The 14,507-nt window shown below is 41.0% G+C and overlaps 1 pseudogene; it reads left to right on the forward strand.

Annotated features, from left to right (window-relative positions):
- Positions 1 to 13,352: 13,352 nt before the first annotated feature.
- Positions 13,353 to 14,240, forward strand: LOC118897032 (annotated as a pseudogene).
- Positions 14,241 to 14,507: the final 267 nt, after the last annotated feature.

A 14,507-nucleotide genomic window follows, 5' to 3' on the forward strand; every position in this document is an offset into this window, starting at 1 on the left:
AAATCCTATGAGGTATGAATTATTCATATTTTACAAATGAGAAAATAAGTTCAGAAATGTTAGCATGATGCCAAGATTGCACAGTAAGACAATGGCAAAGGCAGGACCCAAGTCTAATGTGTCTTGCTCCAAAGCCCATGTCTATCTACTACTTTTCGTGGTAATCACTACACGATTGTATTTTTAACAGATGATAGGAAGAAATTCCTTTGAATTTTAAACCACAAAATGAACTGCTTCACTAAATGTAGGGTCTGTTAGACAATTTTTCTTAAATGAGAATTTTATGTATTTCCTCTTTTTCTCCTTTAGGGAGTCACAGAAGGAGCAAAGGAGAAAGCTTTGCTGTTATTTCCAAGAGATTCTACATGAATCATGCCATGGCTATGTGTCTACTACATGAACACATGGGTAGCATCATTTTGATAAAGCCCAGCTCTCAAGTCCAATTTCTGTGCTCTGGAATGACTCGACTGACCAGCAATAGAAAGGCCCAGTGCCTACCACTCTCCTCTCAGCCCTGCAAAATCAAGCTTAGTGTCATTGTTTAAATAGGCAGGTATGGGCAGGCACAGTTCTTAGTCAAGTTGGATGTTAATTTTAATAAAAATAAAATGAGTTGATGGGCATTGGATTAGGACTTGAGTTTGAGTCTTGCCCTGCCTCTCAATGACTAAAACTGTGGCAAGTTACTCCATTTCTCTGAGCCTCAGTTCTATTATCTAGACATGTTTCTTAAAGCATATTTCTTAAATTTACAATCCATTTGAGGAAAAATACTGCTGTAAAATTCATTGAAATTAATTACCAGGAAAATAAAAAGCATAGACATAAAATATACACTCTTTTTAGATGATTAGATTTAACAGTCAAAAAATTACTCTAATTGTTAAAAGTCTCTAGACACCTGCTGTCAGTGTCTCATCTCACTGTGGACTGGAAAGAAAGAGCTCACTGCCTGCCACCCCGTCCAGGAACTGCATTTTGAATAGCACGGATCTTTGAAACTAAGGCTAAAAATATCTTTAATCATTGGAGGGTGGTTGTTAAAATTCAATGCATAATGTACGTGAAATGCTTAGAAAAGTGCCTGGCACGTACAAAACATAAGGAAATTCCACTTTCTTCAATAAAATTAAACCCAGAACCTCTAAGGGAACAGCACCAGGTAGAGAATCTCCCAGGGAAAGTGAGTGAGGTAAGCCCCTGACTGAGGGCACTTGACCTTGTCCCCCAACTTCACCTTCCCATCGAGGTTTTCTTCTTGTTCTTTCTCTTGGTCTCACTCCCAACTCGAGCTCTGTCTATTCCCTTCCTGTTGCCACCATGATATTGGCCTCATGTGGGATGAAATTTGTTCCCATGCAGAGTCAGAAACTACATACAAGGAATATAAACAGCCCAGTTTACAAAGTATAAAGTTCTGGTCCCAACTCAACTTGTCTATTTGCTTCCCTAAGCCCTTTGGCATAGAGGTTCTTGAGCCAGATTCGTGACCACCCAGCTCTATTCTTTCATTCTTATTTGTCTCTGGCAAGTCACTTAAGAGCTCTGGGCTTCAGTTTCCTCCTGTATAAAATGGGGAAAAAGTAATACCTATCTGATAGCATTGTTATGAAGATTAAATGAGCTAATATATATCAAGGGCTGAGTATAGCACCCGGGACATAATAAGCAACCTGCTCAGTAACAGTCAGCTGTCATCATCATCATGGTCACATGGAAACACCTGGGCCCATCAATTCTCACCTCCTGGTCAATACCTGCACAGCTAAAGTCATTCTGAATGGACCCTAGAGAAACACCCTCCTAGACAAAAGCTCCTGCCTAAGAGAGATCCTATCATAACACCCACCTGACTATGATCCTTAATCTTAATTTCTACCTGGAGAGAGACTCCTTTTCCCTGAGCAAACGGTGCAAAAATGATCTCATCTTTTAAGTGAGACCCCTTCCCCTACTTACCTGGATGTGGCTCATTCACACAGGGCTACAGTCAACCTTAACACAAGTCCCTACTGTCACTTGCACATAACATGCAGCACAATTACAATGTGTTTTCATATCCAGAAACCATTTCCTCACTGCAGGTTTCCTATCGATTATCTAGTGCCACAATAATACTACATAACAAACCACTGCAAACCACACAATAAACATTTATTACTCATGCATCTGAGAGGTGTGCTCAGAAGCTTTGCTGATCTTGGCTCAGCTAAGCAGTTCTTTTGGTCTTGGTTGGACTTGCTTATATGTTCACGGATTGCCTGGGTGTTGACTAATCTAGATTGTCTCAGCTGGGGTGACTGGCATGACTTAACTCTGTTCTGTGTGACTCTCATCCTCCATCAGGCTAACACAGACATGTTCTCATGGCGATGGCAGGGTACAAGAACAAGTGGTAACTCAAGCACCTTTCGGGTTTCTGCTTGCATCACATTTGTTAACATTCCATCGGCCAAAGCAGATCACAAGGCTGAGCCCAGAATAGGAGTGGGAGAGCAAGCGCTGTAAAGTTACATGGCAACAGGCATGGGTAGTGTGCTCATTAAATGTTAATTCTGACTTCAATTTCCTTATATTCCTATCCAATTAGATCAGGAAACCCACTTGCCGATTCATATTACCAAATCAGGACCTTATGTCAAGCCAAGATTTTATTGAATATACACTCTAGGATTTGGTTTATTTGTTTGTTTTAATGGAATCTATACGGTACTTTTCCTTTTCTTTCTTTTCCCCACTAGGAAGAAAAGTAGCAAAAGAAAACAGATTCATTTTTAATAATGGATATCTGAACATTTCATGTCATAATCCCTAGGATGACTTATAACTCCTATTGGGACCAGTCTCCATCCCGTGGTATTATGTTAGTCTCAACAAATGAATTTAACACACAAGGAATAATACTCAAATAGCTTACTTATTAGAGCTGAATGCTTTTCTCATAAAACTTGCAAAATACAAAATGAGCTTTCCTACTGAAGGTAGACTCTAGGGAGATTTCCTGTGTTAGGAGTTTGATATTTTCCTCTCAAATAAAAAAAATACTGCATTTTTCCTTTCTGAGGGTGTTTCCTAACTAAGTGGAGAAATTACTATTCCATTTCTTGAGGGGGAAAATGATTTTCATATGCACGAAACTTCCCAGGTAACATCTTGGTCAAAGGGAAATATGAAGTCACTCCTCCAGTCAATGACTTTGTGGGAGGGTTCCTGGAACGCATCAGTGATTTCAGAGAGGGTCCCCTTCCACTTTAAGATCAAAATCAGAACTTCCTCTGCCCCCCTGCACAAGGAGCTACTTGAACATATACATGATTGTGCACGGAGGGAGGGTGAGGCAATGAGAGAGGGTAAGGTCCTTGTCCAAACTCTAGCTTGCAGGTGCTTTTGGTCCCTTTGTTATATACAAGGTCAGTTGGATAATTCATCATAAAGACGTGTGAAGGAAGTCACCAGCAGTGTGTAATGGTGGGGTCACGGTGTGGCGTAGAGCCCCTCCCAGTCCTCCCCATATTTATGCCACTGACCTCATACTTCTGTACAAAACCTGGACTCTGGGGTCAGACAGCAAGGGGTTAGTATTTTAACTAGGCCTTTTACAAGCTCTTTGACATTGAAAATTTGAAATGATTTCCATGAGTTTGAGGCTACTCAAATGTAAAATAAAAATTTTTTCTTATACCTACAGTGATACCTGACATACAGAAAGTCACTAAATACCAATTTCCTATATCCCCCACTTCATCTCCCACCATCCCCCTGCCCTGCCACCGGCACTCCATCTTCTAACTTTCTCCCCTGCCCCTTCTTGGTCCTTTATTCTCACCTCAGCCTCAAGCCTCACAGCCACTGCTTACCCCAGAGAGAGAGAGAGAGCCAGAGACAGACTAAAAGTAGCTAAATCTTGTTTGTAGAAATGTTTAGCTTCAAATTCGTCTCTGCAGAAAAGCAGTAATGTACTTGAAGTGAAGAGATGCCAGAAGAAAAAAGAGGGAGCGTGGTGTTTGGTCCTGAGGAGAAGGGGAAATGTGGAATGTTTATAGTGTTTCACTGGCGTGAGACCCAGGCTTTCAGCGAGAGAGGGAGACTGAAATTACTTTGATTTTCATGGAAATCATCATTTGACTTTGATCTTGACAGAATGTCACTGAGTCAAATTCTGAAATTTAGGTTTGGAGGGAGAGATTTGGGGGAGGGAGTGCAGGCTGCGAGAAAGAATAGATGAAAAAAAGTAGATTTCATTCTGGGAAAAGTAGTTGTGTGTGTGTGTGCACGCGCGTGTGTGTTGAGAGCAATGGGGGTGGTGGATGCAGAAACAGGGAATTCCCTTTTCTCCCCTGCCTTAAGGAATTCAGGTTTAAAACAGAAGTCTTAGAGAAGCTGAAAGAAGACTGTTCTTAATTCTCTCAGTTCCATGCTAGTTATAAACATTGGAGAGAAAATGCGATTGAAGACTGCCTGGTAACACAGGCACTGTAAACCTTTTATTATCATGTTTGTGGCTTCTGGGGTATGATTTTAACACCATCTTTTAAGATGTTGCTCACTTAAAGCAATTGTGTTTAATTTTAAATTAACTAAAAAACCTAACCGAAGTATTCTTCTCCCTTCAATTAATTTTCCATTTAAGCATATGAGTTCCTTGCTGAAGAAACTCATGCCCTGAAAGTAATGCATAGATTAAGTATATTCACACTTAAAGAGATCTATTAATTATGTAAAATAATATTAAAATAAAAAGCAGTGCGTTGTAGAGACAGGTATTCCTGCAAATATTCTGGTCCTGGCTGGTCACAACTGGTTGTGTGATCTTGGCTGAAGTTGTTAATTTCTGAGCCTTAACTCCTTCATGTGGATTACATAAGTGTAAAGGTCCTTTTAGCTCTAAAAACTTTTATCATAGTTAGTCTTAAGATGAATACAACACCTTAAGGTTAATATGAAATAAGTCCATCCACTTCTTAGATTCTGCAGATCTTAATTCTATAAGCAAATTAACTTCTCCAAACTCCAATTTCCTCATCTATAAAATGGAAATTATAGTAGTGTTTATCCTATTAGGCTTGTTGTGAGGTTTGCACGAGAAAATGTGTGCAAAGAGCTTAGCATAATGACTGGCACTTAGGAAGTGCTCCAAGAATGTAGGTTTAAAAAGAAAAGGACAAGAGAAGCCGCTGTGCTTCAGAGTCAAATCGTTCTCTGTGATTCTATTTTGGGCCCTGTGGGCTCCCCAGTGTTTAGATGAACAATGTTAAAGAAGAGTTAGCAAAAGGTTATGGTGATGATGATGATTGCAACTAACCAGGCTCTATGCAAAATGCTTTATCTGTGTTAACACGTTTAATCCTCATACCAACCCTATGAGACAGATAAAATTACTATTTTATAGATGAGGAATATGAGACACAGAGAGGTTAAGTGACTTGCCCAATGCCACACTAGTAAAGATCACCCTCTACTTTCTTTAGTGAGGCTGGAAACTGACACTGACCCTGAAGTATCCGGAAAAAAAACAACAAAAACAAAAAACAGAAAATTACTTCTTTGTTAGCCTCTTTGGTTTTTTAAGGATGCTCATAAAGTTAGATAATTAAATGATGCATAATCCTGAATCATCCCCAAAAGTTCCCCGCCTGTATCTAGCAGTTTCTTCCCACCTGGTGCTAATGAACATGCAAAAGAAGATCAACATTTGTCTAATGACGTTAACTAATGCTGCCCCCTGCATGGTGATTATGAGTGGAGCTGTGCTGTGGCTTCAGCAAGCAGGTGGTGGGAGTTCTTAATGAAGACTGCATACAGATTATAGCATTTTGGTATATTTTAGGATGAAATTCACCAAGGGTTCAAAACCTTTTCCAATTTGCTCACTTATCTCACCGCTAATAGGAGGGCTTGATGTAAAGAACTAGAAGCATGGGAAGAACTAAATATAAATCACATTAGAGCTACCCCCACGGTAGAGAAACCACTCAGAATGCTAATGAATAAAGCTTCTGTGATGCTCTTCATGAAAGGAACTGACAGGAAGCAAAATATGGACTCAGAAGACCAATTCTGACTAAAGAGCACTGGCACAGATGAGACTTTCTTTCTATTGGGGAATGAGAAGTTTGCTAAGAATTAAGACCTATATACACCTATGTGTGAGAGAACAAGTGAACTTGAAGGATTGGATGTGGTTAAGAGAGAGAAAGGAAATGGTGAACTGCTTTCTATACTGAGAGGAGAAATTTATTCATGCTAATGCTGGGAGGTGAACTATTGAAAAACGGTTCAATAACAGTGAACAACTTATGATTTATTCCTGGGAAACAGAATGGAGAGAAAAAAATTCTTATTCTCCTTTGTACACTTCATAAGGTCATGCTAAATGAACGTGTTCATTTTTTTCACCTATAGCTGCAGTAAGTATATTCAAATATAATTAAATGTATATTTGCTAAACATGAAAACAAGACAAGTAGAAAAGCTCAAAAACCTACCTCATCATTTTCTGAACAATTTTCCAGGGTTAAGAAGGAAAATTTGCTTTGTAGTAATTGTAAAAGCCTTAAGACTTTTGTTTGTAGTCATTTCTATTCATTTTTAATTTCTTCTACTAATTCAATTGCTTGAGAGGAAAGAATTTGTATTCAAAATCCCAAATTCTCAGCAATCGCATTCAGACACTACCATTTTGTTAGTTAGCATATTCACTTTTTTGTTTGGATTTCAAAGTTTGTTTTTAACCATAGACCAATATTTTCCTGTGTTTATTTTTCCCTATAAACGTTCAACTTATATTTCTCATTTCCCAAAAGGACAATGAGTTCAATGGTGACATGTTTATTAGCGAGGATGGGCTTCAACTGTGTGCAAATTAAGCCCAACTGCCTTAGAAGAATATTGAAAGTATCTCAGTGTTGACTGTATTATTTTTTCTGTTTATGATTTGAATTTCTTTTAATGACAAATACTAATTTCTGGTAGCTTGATCTTATCTACGAGACATCAGTGGCTCTAAGTATGCTGAAGTGCTCTTTGTATTCACACTTACTCATCATTGAACGAGTCTGCCTTTTCATTGGAAGCAAAAAGATTTAATTTATACACCATTATTATATGCTCACATATATTATTATGGGCATGCACACACAGGGGTCCAAATCTATTCTTAATTATTCATGCTAGTGGAAGGGACGCAGAGACAATACAGAGCTATACACAATCCAAAACCCTTAAATATTTTAGTTTAGAATGTCCTGTTTGACTTTTCATTTGGAGATGGAAAATTTACCAAAGTGATATATGAAATAAGTATTGGTATTAGGTACCTGTTGTACAGAGAATTCTAAGTACCAGGGGACATTACAGGGTATAAAAGGAATACCTGGTAAGTGATTTGCTGAGAGATCAATCAAAAGGAGGGATAAACTACACAGTTGTGGTGCTCTCTAGAGAGAGCAGGGCAATAATGGATCAACTCATACGAAGTAATTGCCAGACTAAAATTCTGGTGATGAGGCAGTGAAATACAGAGCAAGCTTCTTGGGTTAAATTCATCTTTACTCCAAAGTTGAAGGGCATAATGGCTATAGTTTTCAAGAGTGTAAAAGCATTTCAGATCCCCAGAAAATTAGAGAAGAAAGGCCAAGTAAAGTCACTGCTTTCTGGCTCCAGGATAGGTTGCGTTAAGTGACTTGTCCGGCGTACAGTATGTCAACGGCAGAAGAGAGCCTAAAATTCCTGTTCTCTGAACCCTCACTCAGTGAAGGGGTAGGGTCCTGGTCTTCTGTAACTGGATTAAATTCAATTTCTCCACAGAACAGTTTTAATAGCTACTATGACTATGGCCACATAACATATAGCAGGTTAAATCAGTTTCATCAATTCCATTGACTTGAGTAAACTGGGGTTTAAAACTACAGCCACACACCAAGCCAGCCAATGTTCCAGTCACATTAAAAACTCATTCCTCATCACATATGCCCCACATGTTTTTTCAGAGCTGCCATACAGCTAGAATGCACTAGTATAATAGTACCAGTTGTTAAAATATTAAAACATTTCTGTTCCAATTGGTAAATAGCCACATCTGAAAGATCCTCCAAATGCCTTCACCACCACAAGAGCCACCCAGACTTCTCAGATAGTCTCCATAATCCAGTAATTGAAGGGGACACAATCAGGGCCCTTGAGGACCCTGCTTCATTCTGATTGGTCAGTGCTGGAGCCAGAGTTTGTTCTGATTGGTCAGTAGCAATGGCATGCCAGGGGTTAAGTATTACTCCTACTGTTCCCTTCCATGTTTTTGTTCATGCTATTCCCTCTGCCTCGAATGCTTTTTTTCATTTCACCTGTTCATATTTTCTCTCATGTCTGTCACAGGGAACTGGACTACACAATTGAGGGAGGTGGTAGAGCAGTATCTGTAAGGCTCTGGTCTCCATATCTGAGGCTGGAGCTCCAGGCAGTCAGGAAGGCTGGCATCCCAGAAACAAAGAAGGGCTGAAACCTTGTCTGGTCTTGCCTTTCACTTTGGTGATGAAAGTATCCTTCAGAAGCAAAAGCCCTTTATCACAGAGCTTAACATACACACCGAACCCAGAAGTCAGAAAAGCTGAAGGAAGGCGCAAGGGAAGGTGGAGAAATTGCAGGCCTGGCTGCTGCTTCACACTAACAAGGTGAGTTAGCAGATTAGCATCAACATGTGTGCACCACAGATTCGCTGCTGCTTCCCTTCTGCCTGCAGCAAGAATCTCCCTTGTGGCCCACCCTAAACAGAAATGTAGAAGAAAAGGAATTCTGGGGAATGTAGTCAGCCTAGACAAGGTGACCCATTACAAAGGCATCACACCTTAGTATGAAGGCTTAAGTGCCATCCCCTCCCTGTTTCATCCCTCTCTCATCTGGCCAGGCTGGAAGTTTTCATTTCCTCCTCTGAGTTCCCAAAGCCCTGAAAACAAAACCACATGGTGGCATTTAGCATGCAGCTCGCCTTTTAATTTTTAGTCTGCTTATTGTATTTCCACCACTGGACTGTAATCTCCTTCAAGTTAGGATCTGAAGGTCATTGCACTGCCTGACACATGGTGAACAATTCATAAAAGTTCATGGAATGAATGAGGGAATTGTTGAATGAATAATGAACTGACTGATGGAACACAGAGATGCTGTGAAGTGGGATTCAAGGGTAGTGCAGTCACTATTACTATACAACAAATCATCTCCAAAGCTTAGCAACTTGAAAAAACAGTTATTATTTCACAGGTTCTGAGAGTCCTGAATCTGGGAGCACCTGTGTGAGTCGTTCTGGCTCAGGGTCTCTGGTGAAGTCACAGACTATTGGCTGGGGCTGTAGTCTTTGAAGGGGCTGCAGGATCAGCTTCCAACCTCACTTACGTGAGTATTGGTGGAAGGCTTCACCTCTTCATCACATGCACCTTTCCATGGGGCACAACATGGCAGCTAGCTTCTCCCAGAGCAAGGGATCCAGAAGAGAGGGAGGCAATACCACACTGCTTCCTATGACCTAATCTCTGAGTCGTACACTGTGTTTTCCACCTTATCCTCTTAGTTAGAAGTGAGTCACTAGGTCCAGCTCAACAGGAGGAGGGGATTACACAGAGCATGAATCCCATGAGGCTGCCTCACAGGTGGGAAGGAGTAAGGCTTTGGGCAGGGGCCATGCCACAGAGTTCCTTAACTGACCTCAGAAGAATTCAACTCACTTCCCACTACTTAGTGTGTAGAGTCATGTTCTTTTCTCTTTCTTTCTTTAATTCTTTTTTTTTTTTTTTTGGTGTGTGAAGTCTACTCACTGAAAATAAGCCTTTAATGTCAAGCCAAAGATTGGATTTTGTAGAAATACTTAAGAAGAACAAGGAGAGGGAATCCAATTTGGAACTAACCTTTCTTTACTAAAATGAGTTCCTCTGCTGCAGCCAAGTTTGTTTTGGCCTCTAGAAAATACTGGTGAACAAAGTTAACAGCAATTCCAATTTCACACATACACATACACACGTGCACATGCACACACACAATCCTGAGTTTGTATCATCAGAATAGATATTGTAACCTAGTCTGGGGAGTTCAGGCTAGCCTTAAGTGGTTGGACAGTAATAACAGATATATTTGTTCAACAGCTAATATAGCCAATAATAGTTTATTGAGCACATACTAAGCACCAGGCGCTGTGCTAAGGGTTTTCCATGTGTTATCACATTTAATTCTTAAACAATCCTATGGGGTAGGTACTACTATTTCTCCCATTTTTTACAGATGAGTAAACTGAAGCTTAGAGGAATTACATGACTTAGAGAGAAGCTTAAAGAAATTACTTACATAAACACACAGCTAGCTGGTGCCAGGACCAGCACTCTACATTCTTAAATGCATCAGTACATGGCTGTCACTGTCCTTCTGGGAGACAGGCTACATGCTAGGGTGGGTGCCTATATTCATTGCTCATTCTTCTCTATAACCCTTTGAAGTAGGTATCATTATCCCCCTTTTATGGATGAGAAACAAAAGCTCAAAAGAAGATGTTGCTTGCTTTAGCCTGCACAGTTAATATAACAGCAGCCCAGGATTCAATCCCCACAACTGTCTGAATCAAAGGTCCATGCTCCTTCTACCACCTTTATTGTTTTCTAGCTCAGGGGGGTTTTCAAACTGCAGATCATAACCTATTAGTGTATAGTGAAGTCAAGTAAGTGTGTCCCAACCAGCATGTAAAACACTGGAGTAGAATAGAATGTAAGAGAAGGGAAGGAAAGAGAAGAAAAGTGAACAGAAAAAATTAGTATGCATCGCACATAGTGATGGTTAAGCACTGCTTGAAGTTTTACTTCAGTTATGTATATGGGTATGTGTGATTGTGTGTGTGTGCACGCACACACGTGTGTATATGAGTTAGAATTTAAAATGCATTTCTTACTTTGGTTGCCATCAGAAGCATTTGAAAGCCTCTGCCCTAGCCATTCCATCTGTTCTTAAGGTCACTGCCAACAGTGCTCAGGTATTAATGATACCTTACCTTCACTGTACACACTTTCTTCTGGCTTTAACCACTTAGACAAGTGTGGTTATAAAGATCCAATTCCTAGTGCCCTCTCTACTAACATAATTACAGAAAACCATATGCAACTTACTAGCTGTGTGACTTTTGCCAAGTTACTTACCCTGTCTAAAGGCAGCCTCCCTGAATTTCACTTTCTCCATGTTTAAAGTACCATAATTATGTGCTCACTTATGTTGCAAGGATTGACTGAGATCATGTGAACGTCTCAAGCACACATGTGCCCGACACAACCATTAAATAAGTACCAGCTATGATTAAATTATCTACAGACGGTCCCTGACAACTTACAATGGTTCAACTTTATGATGGTGGGAAAGCAATACGCATTCAGTAGAAACTATACTTGGAACTTTCAAGTTTAATCTTTTCCCCGGGGTAGCGATATGCAGTACAATACTCTTGTGATGCTGGGCAGCGGCAGTGCCACAGCTCCCAGTCACCCACGCCATGTTGGGATGAACAACCCAAACACAACCATTCTGTACCCATACAACCATTCTGTTTTTCACTTTCAGTACAGTATCCAGTAAATCACATGAGACATTCAACACTTTATTAATAGGCTTTTTGAGAGATGATTTTGCCCAACTGTAGGCTAATGTAAGTGTTCTGAGCAGGTTTAAGGTAGGCTAGGCTAAGCTCTGATGTTCGGTAGGTTAGGTGTATTAAGTGAATTTTCGGGGACTTAACGGTATTTTCAACTTACGATGAGTTTCTTGGGCTGTAATCCCATTGTAAGTGGAGAAAGACCTGTATGTAGACTGGAGGAGTCTTAATTGAGAGTCTCACGTTCAAGGAAATAAAAGAATGAGGAGGGAAATGTACTCTTTTCTAGCTTTGAACCCTCCAACCCCATGAAAACATAAATTAACCTAAGTAGGTCTGCAATCTTTTGGTTTACTTATCAAACACTTATTGAATGCCTACTATGTGCCAGAGACTGGACTAATCTACAATGACATAGTGAGAGTTTTTAGGGTGAGGCCCAAGTTTATAGATGCTTCCTAAAGTTGGGGTTTATTAGAAGAGCAAAGTGACAAATCACCCTGGCACCTTATTTTATGATTTTGGACAAGAGTGATCATTGCTTAACTCTTACACATAAGCTCTGTCAAATGAACTTCAGTGATAATAGCCTCATTTTTTTTCAAGCCGTGTCCACCTGGCATCCGACTGATTGAATCTGAGGTCCTCACTTTCCATTTTTATAGCTTGGTTCCTTCTCTCCACATGCCACAATTGGGAGGATTGATTTCCTTTGTACATTGTCTATTCTTCTCTCCAATTCCCAGGTCCCTCTTTTTCTTTTCCACCCCTGCCATCCATCACTGACTCTCCTGTGTTCTGCCTATTACCTCTAGCCCTGAGCTAAGGGACCCACCTCTCTTTTCCTACACACATTTCTAATGAGAGGTGGATTAGCAAGGATCAAAGTGTGGTTCTTAGGGGGAAAAGCCACAGTATCCCAGGACAATGGTTTCTAATTCTTTGCCACACATCTTTGCTTTGGGGGGCCGGGAGCTTGCCAAAGGAAAATTGCCTTTCCACACCTAAGGTGTGTGTGTACAACTTAACACTCCTTCCCAAAGGGTCAGGTCCAAAAGCAGGACCTCAGAAATGTTGGTTGACTTTAACTGAACATAAAAATGATGACATTTTAGCCTGGATTTACTATTAAAATCATAAGCAGTTATTTTTACATTTGTGTGCCCCTTAAAACTTAAAAAAATATTTTCACACGCATTCTTTTATTTCACACACTTCCACTTCCACTGCCTCATAAAACCAATGAGAACAAGGATTGTCTGATGTTATAAAAACCCTGTGAAGTAGACAGAGCAGGTATTTTATTCTCATTTTCTAAGACAAGGAATCTGAGGTTCAGAGATACTGTGTTTTACCCAATGTCACTTAGCTCTTCAAGAGCAAAGTTAATGGCAGAGTCTGAGCCTCGTGGCAGCCAGCACTTGTCGATCAGTGCCCGAGGCCTGAACACGTTTCGTGGCCAGCACACCATGGCTTGGTTCCAACTGCACCACGTCCAACAGACATGGGTCTTTGAAGCCTTCTAGTGCTGGAGCTCAGGCCATAGGCAGCCCCATAGTGGCAGAGAAACAGAACCTCTGGATAAACTCTTCCAGGGAAGCTTTGCTAATTTGGGAGGCTGGACAATGTCCCTCATGAATATTTGTCGGCATGATTGTCACATCATTTCACTGTGGTCGTAGGGACTCAGCTCCAGAATTCTACACAGTTAAAGCACCTGGATCCCAGTCTTTCAATGGCTTTGAGAGAACTCCAAAGGCCTGCTCTTGAGCCTAGTGGGCCTCTAGGCAAGATGTCCCGCCCCACCAGGATGTACTGTCAGTCACTCAGCCATGACAACGCCCTTAAGAGCCCTACACCATGTTACCTCTTCCTTCAGTTATGGGCAGCATCCCCTGGAAGCCAGGGATTCCAGACACAGGTATCAGAACCTTGCCAAGGTAGACTAAGGAGACGCCAGTATGCACACCCCCGGCCATGACCCTATAGCACTGACAATGTGGACAAGTGGTAAAGGCTAGAACTACCCATGTTATCATGAATTCTCTGATCACAAAGCAGACCCGGGAGAGCATTCAGTGTTTTGAACAACATGCAGGGCTGAGAGGTGCTGGCTGCACACCCCCCAAGGGCTTTCCCACCGAGGGAGATCAAGTACCTTCAAGTGGTAAAAGCATGCCACAAACTAAAGCTACACAGTGGAGAGACAACAAAAGAAGAGAGGCAGCCTGCATCGGCCCAGACCACCCTAGCAGCACCCCTCACTCTTTCTCTAAGCAGAAACCCAGAGGCTGTTACACTGCTGTTCTTCCACAGCTTCACCTGGTCCAAGCCCAGTGCCGTGGATTCTGTAAGTGGGTATAAGGACAGAAACTCAGAGAAATGGAGCTTCTTTGAGCCAAGACCACTCCAGAAGTCTGACTCAAGTTTTGCCACCAGGCCTACAAAGAAGCCCAGAAGCCCTCTCCAACGGAGCTGATCCAGATCGAGGCCACCTGAATGGCTGAGGATCCAGCAACATTCAAGCCACCCAAGATGGACATCCCAGTGATAGAAGGGAAGAAACAATGACTGCAGATCCATAATCTCAAACTTGAATGTGCTCATGCCTACTGAGTTCTAGAGCTCCTTCTATTCCAGGGACTCTTGGGTAGAGGGTGTCTTGTTCCCTTTTACCTTACCATAGGAAAGGTTTTGTATTTTGGGGTTTAAGTTGTTAAACTGAAGGTAGAGCTGGAGATATAACTGGCTTTTGAGAAACACTAGTGCAAAGCTTGTCTTTATTGTATGGAAGAAGCCAATCTGTACCGCTTTAATTTACAGTCAGACTAAATCATTAACCAGTGATGTATGAGAGACCTCATTACCTATTTTTATATCATTCACCCTA

This window comes from Balaenoptera musculus, chromosome 6 (genome assembly GCF_009873245.2).
Source record: "Balaenoptera musculus isolate JJ_BM4_2016_0621 chromosome 6, mBalMus1.pri.v3, whole genome shotgun sequence".
Classification (NCBI taxonomy): Eukaryota; Metazoa; Chordata; class Mammalia; order Artiodactyla; family Balaenopteridae; genus Balaenoptera; species Balaenoptera musculus.